Genomic DNA, 24,262 nt, shown 5'->3' on the forward strand with positions numbered 1-24,262 from the left:
AACATGTATGAATTAAGTTTGCTCTAAAACATGGCTCACCTGGTGTTGTGGAACTACACGTGCCAGCATGCCCTGACACACAATAACCATTACAGTCCAAACAATGAGTGCCAGAGCTTGCTGGAATATGTAGTTCCACAACCTTTGATGGGCTAGAAGTTACCCAACACTACTTTTCAGCAATCCCATTGTCATATACCATTACACTATGTCATATTTCACACAACAATTACAACAATTGCTTTAAAAATAATACACAGACAAAATGGTATGCGTTTAGACATTTTTACTGCAGTATAGTATGTCATAAACAACCTGCATTTTTGTCACTCAAACATTCGAACTGTCGGGGGATGTAACAAGATGTATTTCATATTAGATTAAAAATTGTTAAAAAATTAAAAATGTATAAAAAATATGAACTATTTTCTCCCACCATCAGGCAACCCTAAACCACTTCTTGAAGCTGCACCCAGGCCACCCCGGGTCCTAATACTCCGACGGGGTGGGGAAGTGGGGGAGCCACTTACTGGGGTGCTAGATACACTACTCAGTGTAGATGCTGCTGCACCTATGACATTGCCTTCCATCTGCTGAAGTTGTGCCTGCATACCTATTAAGGCATTGGTCTGCGCTGTGCATGATTGGCTAAGTGCAGCTATACTTTGCGCAAGGCTGCCAATATGGCTATTCTGTTCCCTTACAGCATAAGTAAGATCTGCAAAACGGGTGTCAATGCTATTAGCCATGCGCACATGAGTACCTACACCAACCCGTACACTCCTTGAAATTTTTCTTAATTGAAGAAAAGTGTCACGCATGTACCCCTGGATGTTCCCTATTTGCAGGCTTTGGGAGGCCATAAATTCAATTTGTTTCTCCTTGAAATTTACCAAGGAGTTAGCTACTTGTGCAGCAGAAGCTGCTGTATGGGGTGTGTTTGTGGGTGGGGGTGGGTTGGGAGTCACCCCACTTGGGGGAAGATCACTCTGTTATGACGTCTGTATTTCCTCCTTAGCCGCAAAGGTCTCCACGGGTTCGAGAATTATGTCCATTTCGTCCAACATCATCATAGAGGATTCTGTTGGTTGTGTTCCTAGTTGTACAGTACCTGTGGATACAGATGAAGAGGTAAGTAATGATGCATATATAGGCCAGTCTCTCTTCAGTACTGTTTTTGAAAGGGCTTGAGATGCTGAACGCACATACCTAGGGGTATTATGTACTTACACATGTACCCCAATACTGCATGTAACATTGACATTAATAATAAGTGAGATGGCTAGGTCAGATTACATTCATTTCCGTTGCAATGTAGCAGCAGGAGATGAATGTAGTGTGAGATATTGTTGATGTGACATGGGTGTGTGTACTGTATGTGTAATGGCCTGTTTTTTGTTCATTTACCTGCTTCCACAGATTCTGCTCCAACGGCCCTTCTTTTATTTGATGCGTGAGCACTTCGGGATAGACAATCTGTGAAAGGAAAGATGGGCAGCCATTATCTACCTTGCAATGGATAAGCATTTATGCCAAAAATGCATTGAAATGACATTACTGGACAATACTTCCTTTGGTTAAGGACTACATTATTTAGTCCCCACATTATTTGACATATGTTTTTCACCTGAATTTTTTGTTAGATTATTATTAAACTATTTGACACATTACAACTAGTGGATAATCTGTGGTATGTAGGCATGGCAGCTAAACCACCAGTACACCAATGTTTTTTGGGCCACATACATGTTAAGCTGCTAGAAATAATGTTAAATGTGTTGATCAATATCAGCAGTTGTGGAACTACAAGGCCCAGCATTATGACCAATTTGAAAGTAGGAGCAGGCAATTTTTTGTGCTTGACCTTGCTGGGCTATGTAGTTCCACAGCAGCACTTTACTTAGCATAACAATACAAGTGAACATTACAGTTTGAAAACATTGCCATGTATGTTTAAGATTGCATGTGGTCACACTTACCAGCTCTGGATGGCGTTGGCGGCCTATCAGTTTCCGCGACGTGCATGCCAGGCAGGACCTCAGGGGGTATGATTCTTTTGAGCTTGACCTCATAGGACGTGTAGCAGACAGTGGTGGGGCTTCCTCCGCCAGTCTTGGTGGCCTCCTCCAACTCCATGACCATTTTACTTTTGAGCTGTCTCTTGATGTCGTTGAACCTCTTCTTGACATTTCTGACCAGGCGCTTGTGCTGACTTACAGCGTTCACCGCCTGGGTGATGTCCTTCCACATAGCCCTTTTCCGCTGTGCTGTGGTCTTGTGGTGACTTTTCCCCAGTAAACGGTCAAACACGGGTATGATAGCCCGGACAAGCGCAGCATTTTCCTCGTATGAGAATCTGACCATTCGGCCACTTTTTGTGTGGCCAGCTTCTACCTCCTCCTCCTCCTCATTTTCTACTCCAGCCATGTACCCCTCCTCCTCCATGCCAGTGTCTTCCTCCTCCTCACCTCCATCTTCCTCCACCTCTAACATGTGGCCCTCCTGCAGCTGCTCTGGGGTATGGAATAGGTCCTGGGTATAGGATGGGGATGCCAGCGGATCCTCCACCTCCTCCTGCTGGGGCTGGTCCGCCAGGGCCTGGTCTGGGGCTGGCATTGCTGTGGCCATGCTGCCTGCCACACTGCTGCCACTCCCTGTAATGGAGGACGACCTCAGCAGTCCTCTGCTGCCTCTCCCACTTGGCTGGCTGCTGCCACTGCTCACTCTGCCACTGCTCACTCTGCCACTGCTCACTCTGCCACCAACACCTCTTCCTCTGCTCACACTGCCACTGCTCCTCTCCATGCTCCTTACTTCCTATCAAAGAGTGAAATGGCGCCAGTGCCCCTTTATATAGGGGGTGTGATGCATAATGGAGGGGACAGAGGTGGGCCAATAGGTTAGGGGGTTCTTAGTCATGCGGAGACAGTCTTGTAAATCGCACTCCGGTTGGTCCAAAACTCACAAATGACCGGCGGAAAAAATCGCACTTTTTTGTGTCATAAATTCGCACCACTTTGCCGCAAATCGCACTACATCGCACTTTTCAGCCTCCAAATCGCAAAAGTGCGAAGAGCGGTGATGTGGTGCGAGATAAAAAAAGGCGCATTTATCTCATCCCATAGAATGTCACCCAGCATCTCATACATCAGTCATCAAAAAAAAAAGCTACATACGAAATTTATGCAGGCTAGCAAGAGGGTCATGGACACGTATTCTACTTTACTAGACACGCCCACTGACCATAATAGAAACCTATACAAAGAGGCCAAATCCCTATTCGACATGTTATGCGCAGAAAAGGCCCAAAATAGACATTAAGGGGGAAATTTACCAATATGAAAAACCTAGTTTTTCGTATTGGTATTTCCCCTACGACTGCATACGACTGTTTCAGTCGTATGCAAAGTCGTGTTCCGGAGGGGAATGTACAAAGCAGTCATATACGACTGCTTTGTAACCCTCCGATGTCGTATTCATTCATATTAGCGGCACATATATACGGCCGCTAATACGAATTCGTACAGGCAGTCTGCACGGATCAGTCAGATCCGTGCAGGCTGCAGAGTGTAAAAAAAAATAGAAAAATAAATAAATATTTAAAAAAAACGGCGTGGGGTCCCCCCCACAGCCGAAACCAGCACCAGGCTGACAGAGCCGGAGCTGGTAATTAAAAATCAGGGAACCCGACAAATAGCTCTGGGGCTGGTTCCCAAAATACGGGGGACAAAATGAGTAGGGGTCCCCCGTATTTTAAGAACCAGCCCCAGGCAAAACCAGCCAGCAGGGTAATGCCACAGCCGGGGGGAGACTTTTTATGCAAGTCCCCCCGGCCAAAGCATTCATCCCTACCAACCAGTCAGCCTGGCCAGGGGCCCTGGGGGAGTGGGGACCCCCCCAATAAAGGGGTCCCCCCCCCTGGGTGGTGGGCATCGGGCTGATTCAAGTGTAAAAAATAGATTAAACTATTGTTTTTTACTGTGGCACTACAAGTGCCAGCAAGCCTCCCCCGCAAGCTGGGACTTGGAGAACCACAAGTCCCAGCCTGCTGGGCATTAAAGGGCCCGCTGGCACTTGTAGTTCCACAGTTAAAAAAATAGTACACAAAACACACTGACACAAATTTTAAATAAAAGTTTAATACACACATCACACACACACTGATACTTACCTATCTTGATCCCGTCGGTAGGTCGCTGGCTCCGGTGTCGGCAGCTCCGGTGTCGGCGGCTCCGGGGTCGGCGTCCTGTCTGAAGAAAATCCATGGTGGACCTGTGGAAGGAAATCCTACTCACCAGGTCCTCCATGGATGGTCTTGTGTCTTCTGTCTTCTTTTCCAGGGCTTATTTCTTTATCTTTTTTCTTCTTCTTTACGCTCCCGGGACTTTCAGAGCTTCAGAGATGTTTCCTCCTCGACGTCTGGACTAAGAATGAATTCTAGCCAATCAGGAGCCACCTAGCGGCCAATCAGGAGCCAGTAAAGTCGGCTCCTGATTGGCTAGAATTCATTCTTAGTCCAGACGTCGAGGAGGAAACATCTCTGAAGCTCTGAAATTCCCGAGAGCTTGGCAGCGTAAAGAAGAAGAAAGAAGATAAAGAAATAAGCCCTGGAAAAGAAGACAGACTTGCATAAAAAGTCTCCCCCTGGCTGTGGCATTACCCTGCTGGCTGGTTTTGCCTGGGGCTGGTTCTTAAAATACGGGGGACCCCTACTCATTTTGTCCCCCGTATTTTGGGAACCAACCCCAGAGCAGGAGCCTGGGGCTTGTTGTTAAAAATCAGGGAACCCCTATTTGTCGGGTTCCCTGATTTTTAATTACTGGCTCCAGGCTCTGTCAGCCTGGTGCTGGTTTCGGCTGTGGGGGGGGACCCCACGCCATTTTTTTATTTATTTATTTTATTTTATTTATTTTTACACCGCAACCTGCACGGATCTGACTGATCCGTGCAGGCTAAAACGAGAATACGACTGGAAAATGGTGTTCTATTTTTCTGCCGTATTTTCGTGGACAAAAGCAGTATTTTCTATACGGCTTGTGCACACAAAAAGAAAGATTCCCGCACCAGTCTCTTATATTTATGAGATTGTCCTATCTCCTCCAATATGAGAAATCCTTGGGGAAATTCCCCTCTATTTTTCAAAAGGAGGTGCCACCTACTACTTAAGCCAAGACACACATTTTTACAAGAAAAGTAAGTATATTGTAAGTGCACTGACAATCACAATATTTATTCTTAAGATTTAACTTTTATTTTTATTCATTAAAAGGTGAAATATTTAAAATATAGAAAGATAAAGAAAGAAATATAGTTTAAAATATCAATGACCCCTGCTCTCCAACCAAAATTATTGTAGGGTTCTTTTTATCCCTATATGCCTCTTATATGCTTTATAATAGCACTTTTCTTCCTGCTCAGTTTTGAGGAAGAGATATTATTTGCTTCAATGTTGCGAATTTCTGTTATGTAATGGATCCTTATGTATCGGATCTTGTTTTTTCTCTGAATCTCTCAGATTAATGTGTATATTTTGAGTTATATTTTTACACTTTATTGATGTTAACAGACTGACACCTCACATTTTCTGCAGACAAATTATGTCAAATATTTTCGCAGAGAGAGGTGCAGTTTTTTGTTGTTAATATATATAACTCTTAATTACAGCTGTACTCTAATTTATCACAATGGATTAAACTGTACTTTGTGGACTGACAGAAGCTGTGGGTTAACTGTCAGTAATTGCTCTGTGGGCTGATAGAAGCTGTGGGTTAGCTGTCAGTAATTATGTTTATTAATTTAATTTTTATTGACAGTGATTCACACAACCGCAAATTATACCCCCTGTACTTGAGGTTTATTTTTCACCATTTGCACAGAGGAAATGTGTAATTAGTCACCTCTTTATTACGTACTTCTGTATTGAATAGGCACTTATTTGTGTCACAATTATCTGTCGTTGTGTTTATCTCCAAGGTAAAGATTTTTGTCTATTTCTTACACAGATTTATGGTTTCACAGTGTACAGGCATTGAGCTATATCTGGTATCAATGCTATTTAATAAGCAATTATATAACCCAGCTCTTGAATCAAAAGGTGTCCGACAGATTCTCTGTCTTATGCCAAATAGCTACCTGGAGTTTTTTTTTGACAGTTGTTTAACTACACAGTATTTGTGCCTGTTGCACTAAGTATTGTAATACCCAGTGCTAAGATCAAGTATCCTGAGCTATATCCGGTATGTATTTTATTTAAATAACAGTCATACAACCCAGCTCATAATATAACGATAGATGGTTATTTTTATATGTCATATTTTTGCGGTAATTATGAAAATGCTGTCACTGACAGTTTTTTAACAGATTTAGTTGATGTACTAAACGGTCTGTGTAAAAGTACTGCCGCTGATCGTTAGTAAACAGGTATTGTTCCCCACAATATTATATTTCTGTCTTATAGCGGGTTTATTATAGCAATTCCCCGGTGGCTGTGTCATACTATGGGTCTGTTGAACAGTATGTCTGCGACTATGATTTGGTTATGATAAGTCAAAGAATACATTCATATCGCCGCTGTCTGTCATGTACCCCGAGCAGCTCCGGTGGCTATGCTGTATTGTGGGTCTATTGACGGTATCTCTGCGGCTGTGAGGCAGCTATGATAAGCTAGAGAATACCCTCACACCGCTGTTGTCTGTTATGTATATCTCCGGGCAGCTCCGTGTCTCACGGACTGCACGGAGGCTGTGTGCCGGCTTTTGTCTGCCAGACACGCACCCACGCCGCTATTATCGCTTGGTCTCAGTTACTGCACGGAGGTTGTGTGCCGGCTTCTGTCTGCCAGACACGTAACACCCCGCTACTGTCACTTGGTCCCTGTTACTGGTACAGACTGTCTATCATTACACATATATTACATTTCATTTCATTAACATTTCTACAACATTAGGTGCATTTTTAAAGAGGCATAAGATTGGAAGCAGAGGTCATTGCTAGCCAACGACCGTTTCACCAAGCTTCCTCAGGGCATCTTGGTGGAAGCTTGGTGAAACGGTCGTTGGCTAGCAATGACCTCTGCTTCCAATCTTATGCCTCTTTAAAAATGCACCTAATGTTGTAGAAATGTTAATGAAATGAAATGTAATATATGTGTAATGATAGACAGTCTGTACCAGTAACAGGGACCAAGTGACAGTAGCGGGGTGTTACGTGTCTGGCAGACAGAAGCCGGCACACAACCTCCGTGCAGTAACTGAGACCAAGCGATAATAGCGGCGTGGGTGCGTGTCTGGCAGACAAAAGCCGGCACACAGCCTCCGTGCAGTCCGTGAGACACGGAGCTGCCCGGAGATATACATAACAGACAACAGCGGTGTGAGGGTATTCTCTAGCTTATCATAGCTGCCTCACAGCCGCAGAGATACCGTCAATAGACCCACAATACAGCATAGCCACCGGAGCTGCTCGGGGTACATGACAGACAGCGGCGATATGAATGTATTCTTTGACTTATCATAGCCAAATCATAGTCGCAGACATACTGTTCAACAGACCCATAGTATGACACAGCCACCGGGGAATTGCTATAATAAACCCGCTATAAGACAGAAATATAATATTGTGGGGAACAATACCTGTTTACTAACGATCAGCGGCAGTACTTTTACACAGACCGTTTAGTACATCAACTAAATCTGTTAAAAAACTGTCAGTGACAGCATTTTCATAATTACCGCAAAAATATGACATATAAAAATAACCATCTATCGTTATATTATGAGCTGGGTTGTATGACTGTTATTTAAATAAAATACATACCAGATATAGCTCAGGATACTTGATCTTAGCACTGGGTATTACAATACTTAGTGCAACAGGCACAAATACTGTGTAGTTAAACAACTGTCAAAAAAAACTCCAGGTAGCTATTTGGCATAAGACAGAGAATCTGTCGGACACCTTTTGATTCAAGAGCTGGGTTATATAATTGCTTATTAAATAGCATTGATACCAGATATAGCTCAATGCCTGTACACTGTGAAACCATAAATCTGTGTAAGAAATAGACAAAAATCTTTACCTTGGAGATAAACACAACGACAGATAATTGTGACACAAATAAGTGCCTATTCAATACAGAAGTACGTAATAAAGAGGTGACTAATTACACATTTCCTCTGTGCAAATGGTGAAAAATAAACCTCAAGTACAGGGGGTATAATTTGCGGTTGTGTGAATCACTGTCAATAAAAATTAAATTAATAAACATAATTACTGACAGCTAACCCACAGCTTCTATCAGCCCACAGAGCAATTACTGACAGTTAACCCACAGCTTCTGTCAGTCCACAAAGTACAGTTTAATCCATTGTGATAAATTAGAGTACAGCTGTAATTAAGAGTTATATATATTAACAACAAAAAACTGCACCTCTCTCTGCGAAAATATTTGACATAATTTGTCTGCAGAAAATGTGAGGTGTCAGTCTGTTAACATCAATAAAGTGTAAAAATATAACTCAAAATATACACATTAATCTGAGAGATTCAGAGAAAAAACAAGATCCGATACATAAGGATCCATTACATAACAGAAATTCGCAACATTGAAGCAAATAATATCTCTTCCTCAAAACTGAGCAGGAAGAAAAGTGCTATTATAAAGCATATAAGAGGCATATAGGGATAAAAAGAACCCTACAATAATTTTGGTTGGAGAGCAGGGGTCATTGATATTTTAAACTATATTTCTTTCTTTATCTTTCTATATTTTAAATATTTCACCTTTTAATGAATAAAAATAAAAGTTAAATCTTAAGAATAAATATTGTGATTGTCAGTGCACTTACAATATACTTACTTTTCTTGTAAAAATGTGTTTTCTATACGGCTGCTTAGTAAATCAGGAACCACCATTCTTTTGAATGGTGATTCCTGTCGTATCCTAACAATGGTGTAGACATTCGTATTTGTAAATACAAATACGAATGTTCCATCCCTAGGTCTACGAATTGTTGTATTTTGGGGATAGAAAATCCCGAAAATACAAATTCGTAAAAAAAAGGTGTATTTCTCCCTACGAATACACCTTTTTTCTACGAATCCATTTTGGTAAATTTCCCCCTAACTTTCAAAAAAATAAGTACTTTCGATGGGGCAACAAATCTGGGAAATTGTTGGCAACAATGACAAAAACAGCCAGAGAGTTTAAACATGTCACTTCAGTAAAATCACATACCGGCAAAATTACTACAGACCAAAAAGAAATTGAAAAGCTCTTTCTTGACTACACTTCTTTATATGCAGGCCCACAGGAGGATGCCCAAGATGGAGAGTCATTATTACGCCATACTAATCTAAAGAAATTGCTATCCCCCCTCCCACGTAAAAGGATAATAAACTAATGTGCTGACTGGGGCGGTGGCACAGCATTTATTTAAAAAAATAAATATATATATATATATCTATATATATAGATATATATATATATATATAAACTAGGGAATTACCGTACATCTACATTCCAGGGGAGGGTCCCGTCACACTCAACACAGGGAAATATAGCATAATGAATGCAGGTCATACAGCAGGATACATACTGTACGTCTAAATATATAGTGTGTCAGAGAATATCAGAGCATCAGATGGACAAGATCAGCTGTGGCAAACCCAACCCCCCCCCCCCACACACACACACACACCGATGATAGGATATGAGGGTAAAGGAACCCCACAGCAACTAGATTATAACATTATAACAAGGTTCACAGAGGAGATGAACTACAGAAAAAGAAGAAAACAATATGTCAAGAAAGTAATAATCCATATTTTAAAAGGCGAAATATTAAAACTAGGTTTAAAACTAGGTCGCGTCCAACTTTCTCACATTGACCGGATAAGAGAAGCCTTATTAGGATTAATAGACATCCCAATATAAGAAATAGCATGTATAGAAATATAGTAATATAGCAAGAAAGAAATGCAAGAGGCACTAAACTGGCCAGTCACTTCCCATCCGTAGAGCCGCATATATAAAAACAACAGCTACAATGTAGGAGAGGGTCCCATCATTCCCATAGTAAACATATATTTCTTTCATGTAGGCCCACACCCCAAGTCAAAACTTCTGCACTCAAAATAATTAAAGGTACAAAGGCGTAATAGAATATCCTTAGTCTGGAAAATATGTCATAAATGCTGCTGCAGGTAGGAGAAATGGAGTAGACTGCATTGAAGCCGTATCCATGCATATAAGGACATGAGTCCAAAAGTACTCCACATCAGGGAAGGCCATCAAATAAAATACATCCAGGTTGTTAGTATACATAAGTATAGTGCAAGCCACAGGATTGAAACATTCAGGTATAATATTATCTTCTCCAGCAGCATACTTCTCAATGTATCCAAATTTCCGAAGATATGAAGGAACACATCCAGAAGCGTAGATATATAGTAAAGGGCTGTAATGCTGCAAGATGGAAAGATGGAGGGAGTTGTAGTGCAGCCTTGTCCACGCATATAGGGACAGGGGGGCGTAAGCACTCAGGGTTAGGTGAAGCCATCAAAGAGGAAGCATGCAGGATATTAGCATACATAGATAGCATGGAATTCACAGGTTTAGAGCTCTGATGCACAGCTATATCTACTCCAGCAGCATACTTATCAGGAGTATAGGGGGTAGGGAGTACATCTCTCTGTACTTCAGTGATCTGAGCAATAAGCCTTTCAGTAGAGGCATGTATAGCCAGCAGGATTTAGCAATGAGAGGATTCCATATTGATGGGAATGGTAACTGGCCAGGCAGAAAGTGGGAGTATGGTGAATAGCACCTTCAGTGTATCTGGACTATGTAACTGCATGGCAGCACGAGATCCAAAATGGCCACCGGAGCCTGGATGCACAGCCAGCCCAGGCACCAAAGTACAGGCAGCCACCCGCAAGGAGACCGGAGGGGGGCTGCCAGGAGATCGCCAGGCAGCGCAGTCCAGTCCGCTCACCGGGTCCCTGTCACTCACCCGACGCCGCCGCACCGGATGTTCGGCGGGTGCTGCAGAAGAGGATGTCAGGCTGCAGTCTTTCACCTAGTCGCGCCGGCTCCGGGATTGGTGGTCTGTGTGCATAAAGAGCTCCCCGGGTGCAGCGGCAGATCCAGCAGCCGTGCAGGGCAGAATTCAGCGTTGCCAAAACGCAGGATGGGGTTTTCAGGATAGATACCCGGGGAGCTCCAATGCCCCGCGTCCTACCCGCTTGCCGACGTAGCCACGCCCCCCTTCTTCAGCCAATTTTTAACCCAGTTACAAATGTTTCCAAGACCCAGCTACAACATTTTGTAGATCAACCTTATGTGAAGCACTGTATAAAAAGACTTAGCAAAATCTTATCAGACCACATCTACTACATTGCCATAGGCTATGGGGGTGATTCAGTCAGTGGGAACATAGGGTTAATTCTAGTTGGATTGCAAAAGAAAACGACTTCTTTAATGGACAAAACCATGTGCACTGCAGGTGGGGTCGATGTAACATGTGCAGAGGCAATTTTCCTTATAGAAGCTAATTAAGTTAGTTTGAGATGATCTATCCCTTTACAAATACATGCTGGCTCTAACTAATAAAATCAATGCACACTAAGAGGGTCATACTTATCTTCTGGCATTACTGTGTTTGGCCCCATGCCGATGTTTTGGGGACTGCACCTGTGCATGGTCTATTATAAGCATGTGCAGCTCCCCTTTGCAAACAGCTTTGGTGACTTGCATAGTCGTCAAGCCGTTCGCAAGGATTGGGACAGGCCAATTGGAGATATGCAAGGGAATGTGTCTTTGTTACACATCACCATGCATGTAAATGAGGGGAATCAGCGACGGGCGGCTGGTCTGCTGGGTGGCGTCTCTGGTGCTCGGTAAGCTGCGAAGATCGCAGCTTACCGAGTCAACCAGAATCACCCCTAATTACTCCTGAATGATATCCCTTAATATAATTTTCAGTAATTTGATGTCAGATTTATAACTCTGTAATTTCCTGGATGTGTTTTACTTCCTTTTTTAAATAATGGCACTACATCTTCTATTCACCAGTCCCTTGGTACCATGCATGATGAAATTGATATTGCAAAGATAAAGTATAATAACCTATAATTTTCTGAGCTCAGTTCTACCCCCCAGTGTTTTGATTGGCCCACAGGCCAATCAATCAAACAAAATGAATGACTATCAATAGGTAAAAATATTGAATGTTTAACCATTGGATAGTTTCACACTATGTCCATCCCTACTTGTAAGTGCTTTTGCGTGAACACCACCTCTTCAGGGATTCTATCTACAAAAGTTCTTCCTCCACTGTCGAACTGACACCTGCTACCTCACGCTGGCTAATATAATATTATTAGGTGGAGCAAGTGAGCCGCAATTGGCTAACAGTGGCCATTTTAAAAATGAAAAATGGGTACTTATGTATTATCTGGGCGTCCGATTATTGCATCGCATCGCATGCAATATAGTGGCATACAATGCAATGCAATGCAATGTGATTTTTCATTGTAAAGACCCAATTTTTAATTGTATAGTCAACCATGGGTGATTTCATACCCCCACTATGCAACTACGCATGGAGTTAATTTTATATAGTGTGGCGAGCGCAGCGAGCCCGAAGCGTAAAGTTATCCACGTTATCCACGTCCGCTCGCCACGCTTTGGGCGCGGTGGCTCGCTACGCTCGCCACACTATATAAAATCAACTCCATGCGTAGTTGGATAGTGGGGGTATGAAATCACCCATGGTTGACTATACAATTAAAAATCAGGTCTTTGCAATGAAAAATCGCATTGCATTGCATGCTTTACAATGAAAAATCGCATTGCATTGCATGCCTTAAGTAGTGGCATGCAATGAAAAAATCGGGAGCCCAGATAATACATAAGTACCGAAAAATGTTGCCTGCTGCCGAACTTTACGGTAAAAAAACAATCCTGCTCTCATACCCATCACTGCAATATGACGGTCACGCAGAACTGCTTGGAATGGAGATCAGTCGCGAGTTCCAGTCTCAACAGCTTACACACTACAAAATTGGTCAGGTATCCAAGTTTATAAACCAGAAAATCTGAAAGTGACCAGGGTTGGGTGTGTAGGTTGGTGTTGAGTACACAATTGTCATTAGGGAACATCCTATATAACAGATATACCACTTTTGGAACTACACACACGAGTGGTATAGCTATCTTATAAAATGGCCCATTGTGGTCAAACAGGTCTATGTGGAGCTGATGTAGGGTTAAACAAATACACACTACATGCAGCTCATTCTTGACTATATCATCGGTGCCGAGCGAACGGACAGCACACGCACACTGGGAGCGAAGGCATGCCTATAAGGCCACAGAAGTAATTAGTTCAGAACAACACATAAAGGGGAGTGGCATGCTAATGGCTTCTAATGACATCTCACGGCTCGACTACTGCAATGTTCTCCTCACCGGCCTTGCTCAATCCCAACTGGCTCCTCTCCAATCTGCCCTCTATGTTGCAGCCAGGCTTATCTTCCTCTCCCGCCGCTCTAATTCTGCCACTCCCCTTCAACAAAATCTGCACTGGCTTCCATTCCCCTACAGAATCCTCTTCAAACACCTCACACTCACATACAGGGCCATCTCTAATTCCATTGCTCCATATATCTCTAACCTCATCTCCATTCATAAACCCTCCCACCCTCTACGGTCGTCTCTCCTCCACCCTGATCACTGCTTCCCATGCTAGAGTACAGGACTTTGCCCGTGCTGCACCCCTTCAGTGGAAGGCACTCCCTCGCTCCATTAGACTCTCCCCGACCTTGCAAAGCTTCAAACGGGCACTGAAAACTCACCTATTCATCAAAGCGTACCCTTCCACTGCATAAACCAGATGGTTCTCCGACCTCTTGCCTGTTTACATCCTGCTATCTAACCACCACCCACTTGCTTGCACCTCTTGTAATCTGTCTGTCTCCCCTTCCTACTAGATTGTAAGCTCCTCCGAGTAGGGCCCTCTTCCCTCCTGTTGTCAAAGCCCACTTCTCTTCACATGTCACGCACAGCTCTCCTATACTCCAACACTCAGTGACCATCTTCGTCCGCATACTCATCTCCATCATTGGCATCTAGCCTCTAGTTGTATGTTGATTGAGTACTCACTACTTATATCCAAGCTGTAATGTGTATTGAACTGTGGCGCTCTTTATTTGTACTGTATTTTTGTTATTTATTCAATGTTATGCCAAGCTTTGTCTCCCTGTATTGTTCCTTTGTACGGCGCTGCGAAACACTTGTGGCGCCTTATAAATAAAATTATAATAATAATAATAATAGTATGGTACTGTGTCCGTACGGATCTTATCCTGTCCGTACGGACTTCCAGCGTGCGGATGGGCGGACGGCCGACCGAACAGGCTCTGCTTACTGAGGTAATGCTCAAACCATTACCCAATTACTCAAAGTGTATGATGTTTATTGAAATCAATTAACTAGTTGTCTTTCCCAATTGCAATACAAATTTACCCTTATTACATGTGTATTTATTGGGTTCTCAATGTGCCACTTTCCTAAGTACCTGTCAATCTATGTGCCATTTGTGCCTTGAGTGGCAGAGGGGCCAGTGGCAGAGGGAGCAGTGGCAGTGTGACCAGAGGAAGAGGGGCCAGTGGCAGAGGGAGCAGTGGCAGCAGCCAGGCAAGAGGAGCCAGTGGGAGAGGCAGCAGAGGACTGGTGAGGTCGACCTCCATTACAGGGAGTGGCAGCAGTGAGGCAGCCACCATGGCCACTGCAAGGGCAGCCCCAGACCAGGCCCTGGCGGACCAGGCCCAGCAGGAGGAGGTGGAGGATCCGCTGGCATCCCCATCCTGTAGCCAGGACCTTGCCCATACCCCACAGCAGCTGCAGGAGGGCCACATGTCCGAGATGGAGGTGAGGAGGAGGAGGAGAAGACACTGGCATGGAGGAGGATTTTGACATGCATGTGGAAGATATAGAGGATGAGGAGGAGGGTGAAGCTGGCCGCACCAAAAGTGGGAGAAAGGTCCGATTCAGTTATGAGGAGAATGTGGCGCTTGTCCGGGCCATCATATCCCTGTATGACCGCTTACTGGGGAAAAACCAGCACAAGACCACCTCACATCGTAAACGTGGTATGTGTAAGGACATCACCCAGGCGGTCAACGCTGTCAGTCACCACAAGAGGCTAATCAAAAACGTTAAAAAGCGGTTTAACGACATCAAGCGGCAGCTGAAAAAGAAAATGGCCATGGAGATGGAGGAGGCCACCAAGACTGGCGGAGGAAGCCCCACCACAATATCCTACACATCATATGAGGTGAAGCTCCAAAGAATTATCCCCCCTGAGGTCCTGCCTGGGATGCACATTGCGGATACCGATAGGCCGGCAAGCCCACCCCGAGCTGATAAGTGTCACCACATGCAATATGAAACATACATGCCAATGTATTTAAACTGCAATGTTATTTTGTATTGTTATACTAATTAATGTGGTGCTGTGCAACTACATAGCCCAGCAAGGTCTGTCAATGGCAATAGTTTACACCTACTTTAAAAATGATCAGAATGCTGGGCCTTGTAGTTCCACAACTGCACATCTATTGTTCCACACTGTAACATTTTTTCTAGCAGCTTCATATGTATGTGGCCCAAAAACATTGGTGTACTGGTGGTTTAGCAGTCACGCCTACATACCACAGATTTGCCAACAGTTGTAATGTGTCAAGCAGTGTTTTAATTTTTTTGGCTGACTACAGGTGCAAAACATCAATGTAAAAATATGAATAGTAAATAATATAGCCCTAAACCAAAGGTAAATTTGTCCATTATTGTAATTTATTTGATGATTTTGCACAAAAGCATCTCCATTGCTCGGTACATAAAGTCTGCCGATCTTTCCTTTCACAGATTGTCCGTCCCGAAGTGATCAAGCATCCAAGAAAAGAAGCTCCGAAGGTGCCGCATCTGTGGAAGCAGGTAAACGTTCAAACCACAGGCCATTACACATACAGTACACACACCCATGTCACATCAAATAATAAATCACATTACAGTCATCTCCAGCTGCTACATTGCAACGGGCATGAATGTAATGTGGCCTAGCCATGTCAATGAAGATTATTGACAATGTTTCATGCAGGATCGGGGTCCATTTGTAAGTACATAGTACCCCTAGGTATGGGCGTCTACCATCTCAGACCCTTTCCAAAACAGTACTGATGACAGAAAGGACAATATATGCATCTGTACTTACCTCTTCCTCTGTATCCACAGGTACTGTACAACTAGGACAACAATCCACAGAATCCTCTGATATGCCGGTGGATGACATAGAGATAATTCTGGAACCAGTGGACACGTTTGCGGCTGAGGAGGAAATAAACACATCATCACAGAGTGATCTTCCACCAAGTGGGGTGACTCCAAACCCACCCCCACCCAGAAATACTCCCCCTACAGCTGCTTCTGCTGCCCAAGTAGCTACCTCCTTGGTACATTTCAAGGACAAACAACTAGAATTTATGGCCTCCCAAAGTCTGGAAATGGGCAACATTAAGGGGTACATGCGTGACACCTTTCTACAGTTGAGAAAATTGTCTAGGAGTGTACGGGTTGGTGTAGGCACTCAGGTGCGTATGGCAAATAGCATAGACACCCGTCTTGCTGAACTTAGTTCTGCTGTAAGGGAGCAGAATATCCATATTGGCAGCCTTGCACAAAGTATTCATTCAATTAGTCAATCGTGTACTGCGCAGACCAAAGCGTTGATCGCTATGCAGGCACAAATCCATCAAATGGAGGTGTCAGGTGTCATAGGTGCAACTACATCTACAATTAGTAGTGTATCTAGCACACCAGTAAGTGGCTCACCAACTTCCCCACCCCGTCGGAGTATTAGGACCCGGGGTGGCATGTGTGCAGGGTCAAGAGGTGGTAGTGCGCGGCCTGATGGAGGGAAAAAATAATTATTTAACATAAAATAAATTGATAATGCATGTATTATGCTTGAATTTTTGTTACATTAATACACATTTCTAGTGTTTTTGACTGACAAATGCAGGTTATGTATGACATAATATACTGTAGTAAAAATGTCACATCGCATACCATTTTGTCTGTGTGTTATTCTTCAAACATTTGTTGTGTGATCTGTTCCATAATGTAATGATATATGGGCAAGGTATTGGTGGAAGATGCTGTTGTCTCAAATCTGGCCCGTCCGGGATTGTGGAACTACATATTTCAGCAAGCTGTGGCAGTCATGTTTTGAGCTGTCATGCTTACAGTGTGTCAGGGCATGCTGGCTCATGTAGTTCCACAACAACAGGTGAGCCATAGTTGATTGCACAAAAATCACATACATGTTGTTAATATACTTACAAGGTTTTTTACAGCAAGGGATAGGTCTGCACCACCAACTGTACCCTTGGACTGTGTCTATTGGGCTAAATGTGGGGGCAAAAAGATGTTAGTGATAAATGTAATGTAGGTGAGTTCACTTCCAGCAAAGGTACATGTAGGAATAGAGGGCACATGTGCTTACCAGAAAAGTAGTGCCTGATGATGTCTGTACGCACCAGATTCCCCCTCTGCGTACCCCTCACTACCCGAGGTGTGGTAGGTTGGGCTTCCTGCACGACTGTTGCATGATCCTTCTCCACATAGGCTGGTTGGTATAGGGCTATGTTGTGTAACATGCAGCAAGCCTGGACGATCATCACTATTTTGCAGGGTGGTAAAGCAGCAAACCAGATGACCGGTCCAAACACCGGAATCTACTTTTCAACACTCCAAACGTACGCTCCACCACATTGCGGGTTGCAATATGGGCTTCATTATACCGGTACTGTGCAGGGCCATCGGGGGTGCGCAAAGGTGTCATGAGCCAGGAAAGACACCCATATCCTGAGTCACCTAAACCAAAGAAAGGAAGTTATTGCCTTATATGGTAAGGTATGTGCAGTGGGCAAATAGTATTTACATGGACAAGAGTAGTAGGCTGGTGAAAATTGAAACACACACACACACATTTCAGCAGGTACAAATACGAATAGAGAGGGTAATATGTAAAAATGTACTTACCAAGTAGCCAGCCCTCTGGCATTTGTTGTTGGGTAAATCGGTTCCAGAGGCCGGAGTGTCTCAGAATATAGGCGTCATGGCAGTTCCCAGGGAAGCCTGCAACTACACTTAGGATTTTGAGATGAGCATCACATACAATCTGCACGTTCAGGGAGTGCCGCCCACGCCTATTGACATAGAGGTGGCACCGCACGTGCAGTGCCCTAATCCCAATGTGTGTGCAGTCTATAGCTCCCAGCACGTGAGGGAATGCTGAGAGTCTATAGAAAGCAACCTTGTGGTCCTGCCACTCTGACTCTGAACTGGGGAATCTGATGTATGTCCGCCACAACTTCTTTAAAGCAAGTAACACTTGAGTAAAATGCTTTGAGAAAGTGGCTTGTGATACCCCCAAGGACCATGAGGTCACGGACTGAGTGGAGCCTGTGGCCAAATAGTAGAGGGTACACATTAATTTCTGCAGCCCAGACACTGCATAGTTGCCCCCCCCCCCCCCAAAAAGGGTCCAAATCATCTCTCACCTGCTCATATAAGTTCAACAAGTTATTGCGGTTAAGCCTAAACATCCCCACAACCTGTTGATCCGAGAGGGAGTACAGGTACAGCCTAGCACGATACATACGTGGGGTACGCACTATTTGGGGAGGTACCTGGTTCTGGTGCGCAGCTTCCTCCCTCCTGCGCAGCTCCTCCAAATGGGCCAAATCCAAAATGAGCAACTCAAATCCATTCTGCACAATCTCCATGTCTCAAACCCTCACAGGTGTCCTTAATGATGTGGGGGTATATGTAGGGGTGTTTGTAAGTGAAATTAAGGACACCTGTGATGACATTAACCATGTGTGCACTTGACCAAATTGAGTTCTGGGCCAAATCGCCCAACAGAAACTGGTCTGAAAAAATGGCGATTATTAGACACCTTAAAAGTGCGATTTGCGAAATCCCATTCCATTAAATAAGCTAATTGTATACTTTTCTATTGGAAAACATCTGGATACGGTAAAAGTGCGAATTTTTACCGCACTTTCAGTACGCATGACTTATTGCACAAAATATGCGATTTAGGGACCTTTTCGCATCAGATTAAATATGCGATTTCAAGGAAAAATGCGAATTAGCCGTTTTTTGGAGTAAAATTCGCCAAAAAACACAACTCTCATTCCATAGAATGTCACCCACTATGTTTTAATTTAGCCTAAACCAATAGCAAACATTCACTCATTTTTCAATATGTGCCCTTTACCCTAAAAATACTCACATGCACACAACAACATGTATTAATTACCCTGCACTTTCGTGCACATATATACATAATTTTACACATGTGTATATGTGGAAAAAAAAACTGCGCTAGGCAATGTAACAATAAAGAGATTACGTATTGTCAATTAAGCCTAAAAAAGTAATTTAATATAATATATACAAACATTTAGACATAAAAATAAACGACATGTATATAAAAAGAGGGGCAGCAGTGTACCTGGGAGCTGTTAATTAAACCAGTCTATACAGTACCATATTGTGGATCCGGTGTGCATTCAGGTCTGTTCCTATAATGCCTCCCATGAAAAAATTGATGGAAAAACCATTTGTACAATCCAGCAGATTGCAGCAAAGCAATAAATTGTTTAATTGAGTACCGGTGAATTGTGGTTTAGGAACTTTCAAGGAATAGCACTCCCTGGCTTGTTAAGGCCCTCTGCTGGGATAGCAACACGTATCACCCTTCTGAGGAGAATTGGAGAATGGGTGAACACTGGATAATAGGCACAATTGTTATGTAGGCTGGTTCGGATCCTGGTGAAGATGGTAGATTGTAAACACTGAGACTGGATAATGGGCTCCCGTTTGTCCACCATTATCCAGTCTCAGTGTTTACAACATGTATGCAAAGATCTGCAAATAATAACATACACTTGATAACATGTGCAAAGCATACCTAACGTTAGCAAATAGTAGCACAAAATACCATACGTTTAATAATACTTGCTACCACTAACATTTATAGGGGTAGAAAAGTTAATATTCACAGAGCCTGATGCTCCTTCTGAGCCTTAGGGGGTGGCCAGGCTGGCGCCTCCTCAGTTAAGACCATCACCGCTCCAGCTGTATGCACCGCGCTTGGCTGCTTTAGAGACATAGGGGCCCACACGCCATAGCCACCCCTCCATCACCTGAACCAGGGCGTGCAGTTCCCTATAGGAGAAGGGGGGGGGGCATGGAGTGCGGATATGCGACCCGTTCACACTGCAAAAAAACCTGTGTTAAAAGGCAAATTTCCGGGTCAACATGCTAGACCCGGGAATTTTCCTGCAGTGAAAAGGGGTTTAAATGACAAACATTCCCTATATATAGGCAGATTTCATGCGTAATGCATTAATTCACATAATCACAGCTGCTAGAATGGAGTTGCTACTGAACTCAAGCATGGAATTTGGATTTGAGTGCAGCATTACTGAAAAGTAGGACCCAGCAAAAATATAAAACATATTTGTGTTAAAATGGCAGGATTAGACACAGTGTAACATGTTTGTAGTTATTTGTGGGAATAGTACTGTAAGTGTTATGTTGCAAATTAAACTATTGTGAGTATGCATCCTATATCCACGTTTTATGCGTGCGCGGTCCATTTGCGGGTGGTACGCAGCTAATTAAGGGTTGTGAGATGCCCATTTATCCATGGACAAACACAAGGTACCTTCGCTGCTAACATGGCAGACTGATGATTTTGCGACCTCTGATCTGGAGCTGCTTGCCGCAAAACTTGTATCTCTGACTCAGACCTTGCTGAGGCCCGCAGGAGGAGGGAAAAGAAGGAAGTACCATCTGGCTCACAACAGTTGGCTGCTGACATGAGAGGCCATGGCAGCACTGGATGTGGTAGTCAGGAGTCATCTGTCAAGTTCAAGAATATGGCATTTACAAAGGAGGAACGTCACATATTGGTACCCATTTCACAACGAAGGAGAAGATATGGATGAATTTAACGGAGGAAGTGAATAAGGTGTCACCATAGCACTATGAGTGGGAGAATGTGCGCAAAAGGCAAGTGTGTGTGTGTTATCTGTAGATGTTTGTGACCAAACTGCAATCATATAGCAACAATTTCTGTCAAAGGTGTCATTATTTGAATCTAGTTTGTCACACATGTGTCCAACTATATATAGGGGAGGGTTGTCCTGGTGGCAACAGTGTGACATCTGTCAGCATTGAGATTAAAGTGTGTGTATGCAAATGTTCAGCCATGATTGTTGGGCACAATCCAAATCAACCAGTGTAAAGGTTGTTGTTAATGCAGAATGCTAAACTAATGCTATGTGGCAAATCTGCATTAGTATGTTTTTTTGACGCACCTTAATAGTGAATTTTTTAAAAGTACTGTATGTGCAGAAACATATGGTATATGTTATGGTTGTGCTATTTACAGTATTTAGATTTGAACCACCATTATTAGCACACCATGGTTTTTAAGTGTTTTTTTGAAAGCCAACCATAAATTGTTTTTAAAGCCATTAATGTCTGCATAGTCCTCCTGCCTCACGTACTCACCCTACCTCTTTACCTCACCAGTCCTCCTGTCCTGTTCTTCCCTTCCTCTACTTCATCTTCAGTCTCCTCGACAATTTTTACACCTACTTCTGAACTGATGCTGATTTTATTTCTACCAGCTATACCCCTATTTATACTGTATTTTTCAACACACCCTGTACGTTACCTTGTCATTTGTTTTTTGTTTGCTATGTACGGCGCTGCGGACACTTTGCGGCGCCTTATAAATAAATGTACTACTACTACTACTGCATAGTACAAATGTGACATTGAACACTTATATATTATATTGTTTTGATCTTCTGCATTTCCAGGTGGTAGGACTTCAAGTGTAACCTGAAAAAAAAAAAAGTGTGCCCAAGATGGAGGCACAACCAGACCACGGGGAGAGGCCCATTTCCTAAACATCTCACCAGGCACCCCCTGGAAACACTTTAGGCTTAATTCTGGTTCACTCTCAGAGGCAAATTCCTTCTCAAATGGACAAAGCCATGTGCACTGCAGGTGGGGCAGATATAACATGTGCAGATAAAATTAGGTTTAGGTTGGGTTTTTCTTCAAAGTGAGATTTATATTGCAGTGTAAAAATAAAGTAGTCAGTATTTACCCTGCACTGAAACAAAATAACTCACCCAAATCTAATTCTCTAATACATCTCCCCCACCCCCCTGCATTGTACATGGTTTTGTCCATTTGAGAAGTAATTTGCCTCTGAGAGTGAACCAGAATAAGGCCCTTTGTGAGGATTGCACTTCTCAAGCGGAGATCCAAGGAGTGGCAAACATGGATAGTGAGCTCCCAGTGTCACAATTTGCTGCTGTCCTAGGAGGTAAGTGTTGAAATTGGGTTGGTAATGTTTGAGTACATTGATAACTTGTGTGATGCTGACATTGTTTTCTATTTTTACAGATACATCTGCTCCTCCTCCACCAGCAGCTCCCACAGCTTCATCGTCGGGGGCAGAAAGGTGGACACAGAGGGCGGAAGCTGCACAGCGGCAGAAGAGAATTCTGGCGGTGATGGCCGATATGGCTGCTGCACAGAACACCAGTGTGCAGCAGGCCATATGCATATCCACTCTCAATGAAGTATATACCGTGAAAGAATAAAACTAAACAGCAATGTGTAACTCTATTTCTTAATACTCCAATTTTAGAGTATATTTTTGCAAAGAAGTATCCCCATAGGCGCACCTCACTCACTTAAAACAAGGGTGGGGCACACATATAAAGGTTTCTTTGTACTTGAAGAATGTGTTGGTGCAATAAAGATGGTAGGCGTACCCCACTCACGGTTAGTGTGAAGATTTCTAAACTCGTAGCGGTTTCTTTGCCTTTAAGTGTTTTTGTCAAATCTTTGTGATATTCAGGATTTTCTCCATCCAGGGTGTGTGTATAGAAGTAAAAATAGAAAGAAGGGAACAATGTGTAGTCCTATAACAAGCTCCCCATATATCTGCTATAGGTTAACAATAGTGGTTGATCTACCCAAAGGGATGTGATGATCTCAAAGTACTTTCGTACCGGGACTCACACTGAGTGACGTTCTTTACAAGTGCATAAAGGTATCTTTCTTTAAGGTGCTCACAGGTCCGTGAATCTCTATCCTTCACCAGGTGAGAAAAAATACCCCGTAGTGATGGGATGATCTGAATAATGATGATGGCGTACCCAAACTTACAGTTAGGCAAGTCTCTGAAATCCTATAACGGTTTCTTTGGCTCTGTATCTACTGGTCATCTGTTTGGGAATTATTCTTCCAGATGTATAGCCGGCATGTACAGAGTGAAAAGAAAATGTATCTCAGAGATTTCTCCCGCAATATGGGATTTTTCCAACAATGTAAAAATAGACTTTTTCTTCCTCCATAAAAATTGTTTTATTATTACTCTAAAAAATCCTCCATCCCCATGATGGTCGGATATCACAGTCCAAACAGTTCACAAGACCCACAATGGTCAGACATAAAATATAAAGCACATCCAAAAATTGAAATTTTTTTCTAAAAGGTTAAAAATGAGAAATCTGATACATACATCCAATGTTGGGCATAAAGAAGTGATGGCTGCTCACTCTCCACACTGACTGTCGACGCGTTTCGGTGTAACCACCTTTCTCAAGACATCACCAGTCACACTGTGAGTAGGGTACGCTCACTTACATCCCCCTGCTTCTTCACTAACAGCTGAAATTGTCCTTTATCGAGCTCACATCTAATTGATGGTTTTTATTATCTTTTTCTGAGAAACATCGGATTAATCAAACAAGAAAGACTGAACAAAGTTTTTGACGGTCGGAGAACATCTGGACTGGTTGCGCCTTAAAAAGTTTGGAAAATCCATCCCTTGTGTTTTCTTACTATTGTTTTTGGTTATTGGGTGATAACTGAGGATAAGTACGAACTAGAGGCAGCATTGCGCCAAGGAAAGGTCATACCCTATATCTGTTTTTGCAAGAAATGTGCGGTGTCCAAAAGGCTAGTATTGCTTAGCGGACACCACTCGGTCATGCGCTAGGCAATCGGAACGCCTAATCAGGACGGACGCACCTCAACCAATGTCAGCTGAACACAATACAATCACCTACTTTACTCATTACTTGTTAATTACAC

General features: G+C 43.2%; 1 long non-coding RNA gene across 1 annotated transcript; it reads right to left on the reverse strand.

Moving 5' to 3' along the window:
* Positions 1-16,088: 16,088 nt before the first annotated feature.
* LOC146027046 (uncharacterized) lies at positions 16,089-17,735 on the reverse strand. Its single transcript, XR_014454639.1, has 3 exons — positions 17,565-17,735; positions 17,402-17,466; positions 16,089-16,387 (listed from the first exon to the last, which is right to left on the reverse strand). It is a non-coding gene; the product is annotated as an uncharacterized LOC146027046 (long non-coding RNA).
* Positions 17,736-24,262: the final 6,527 nt, after the last annotated feature.

The sequence above is a fragment of the Crinia signifera genome, chromosome 8 (assembly GCF_055691185.1).
Source record: "Crinia signifera chromosome 8, ASM5569118v1, whole genome shotgun sequence".
Taxonomy (NCBI): domain Eukaryota; kingdom Metazoa; phylum Chordata; class Amphibia; order Anura; family Myobatrachidae; genus Crinia; species Crinia signifera.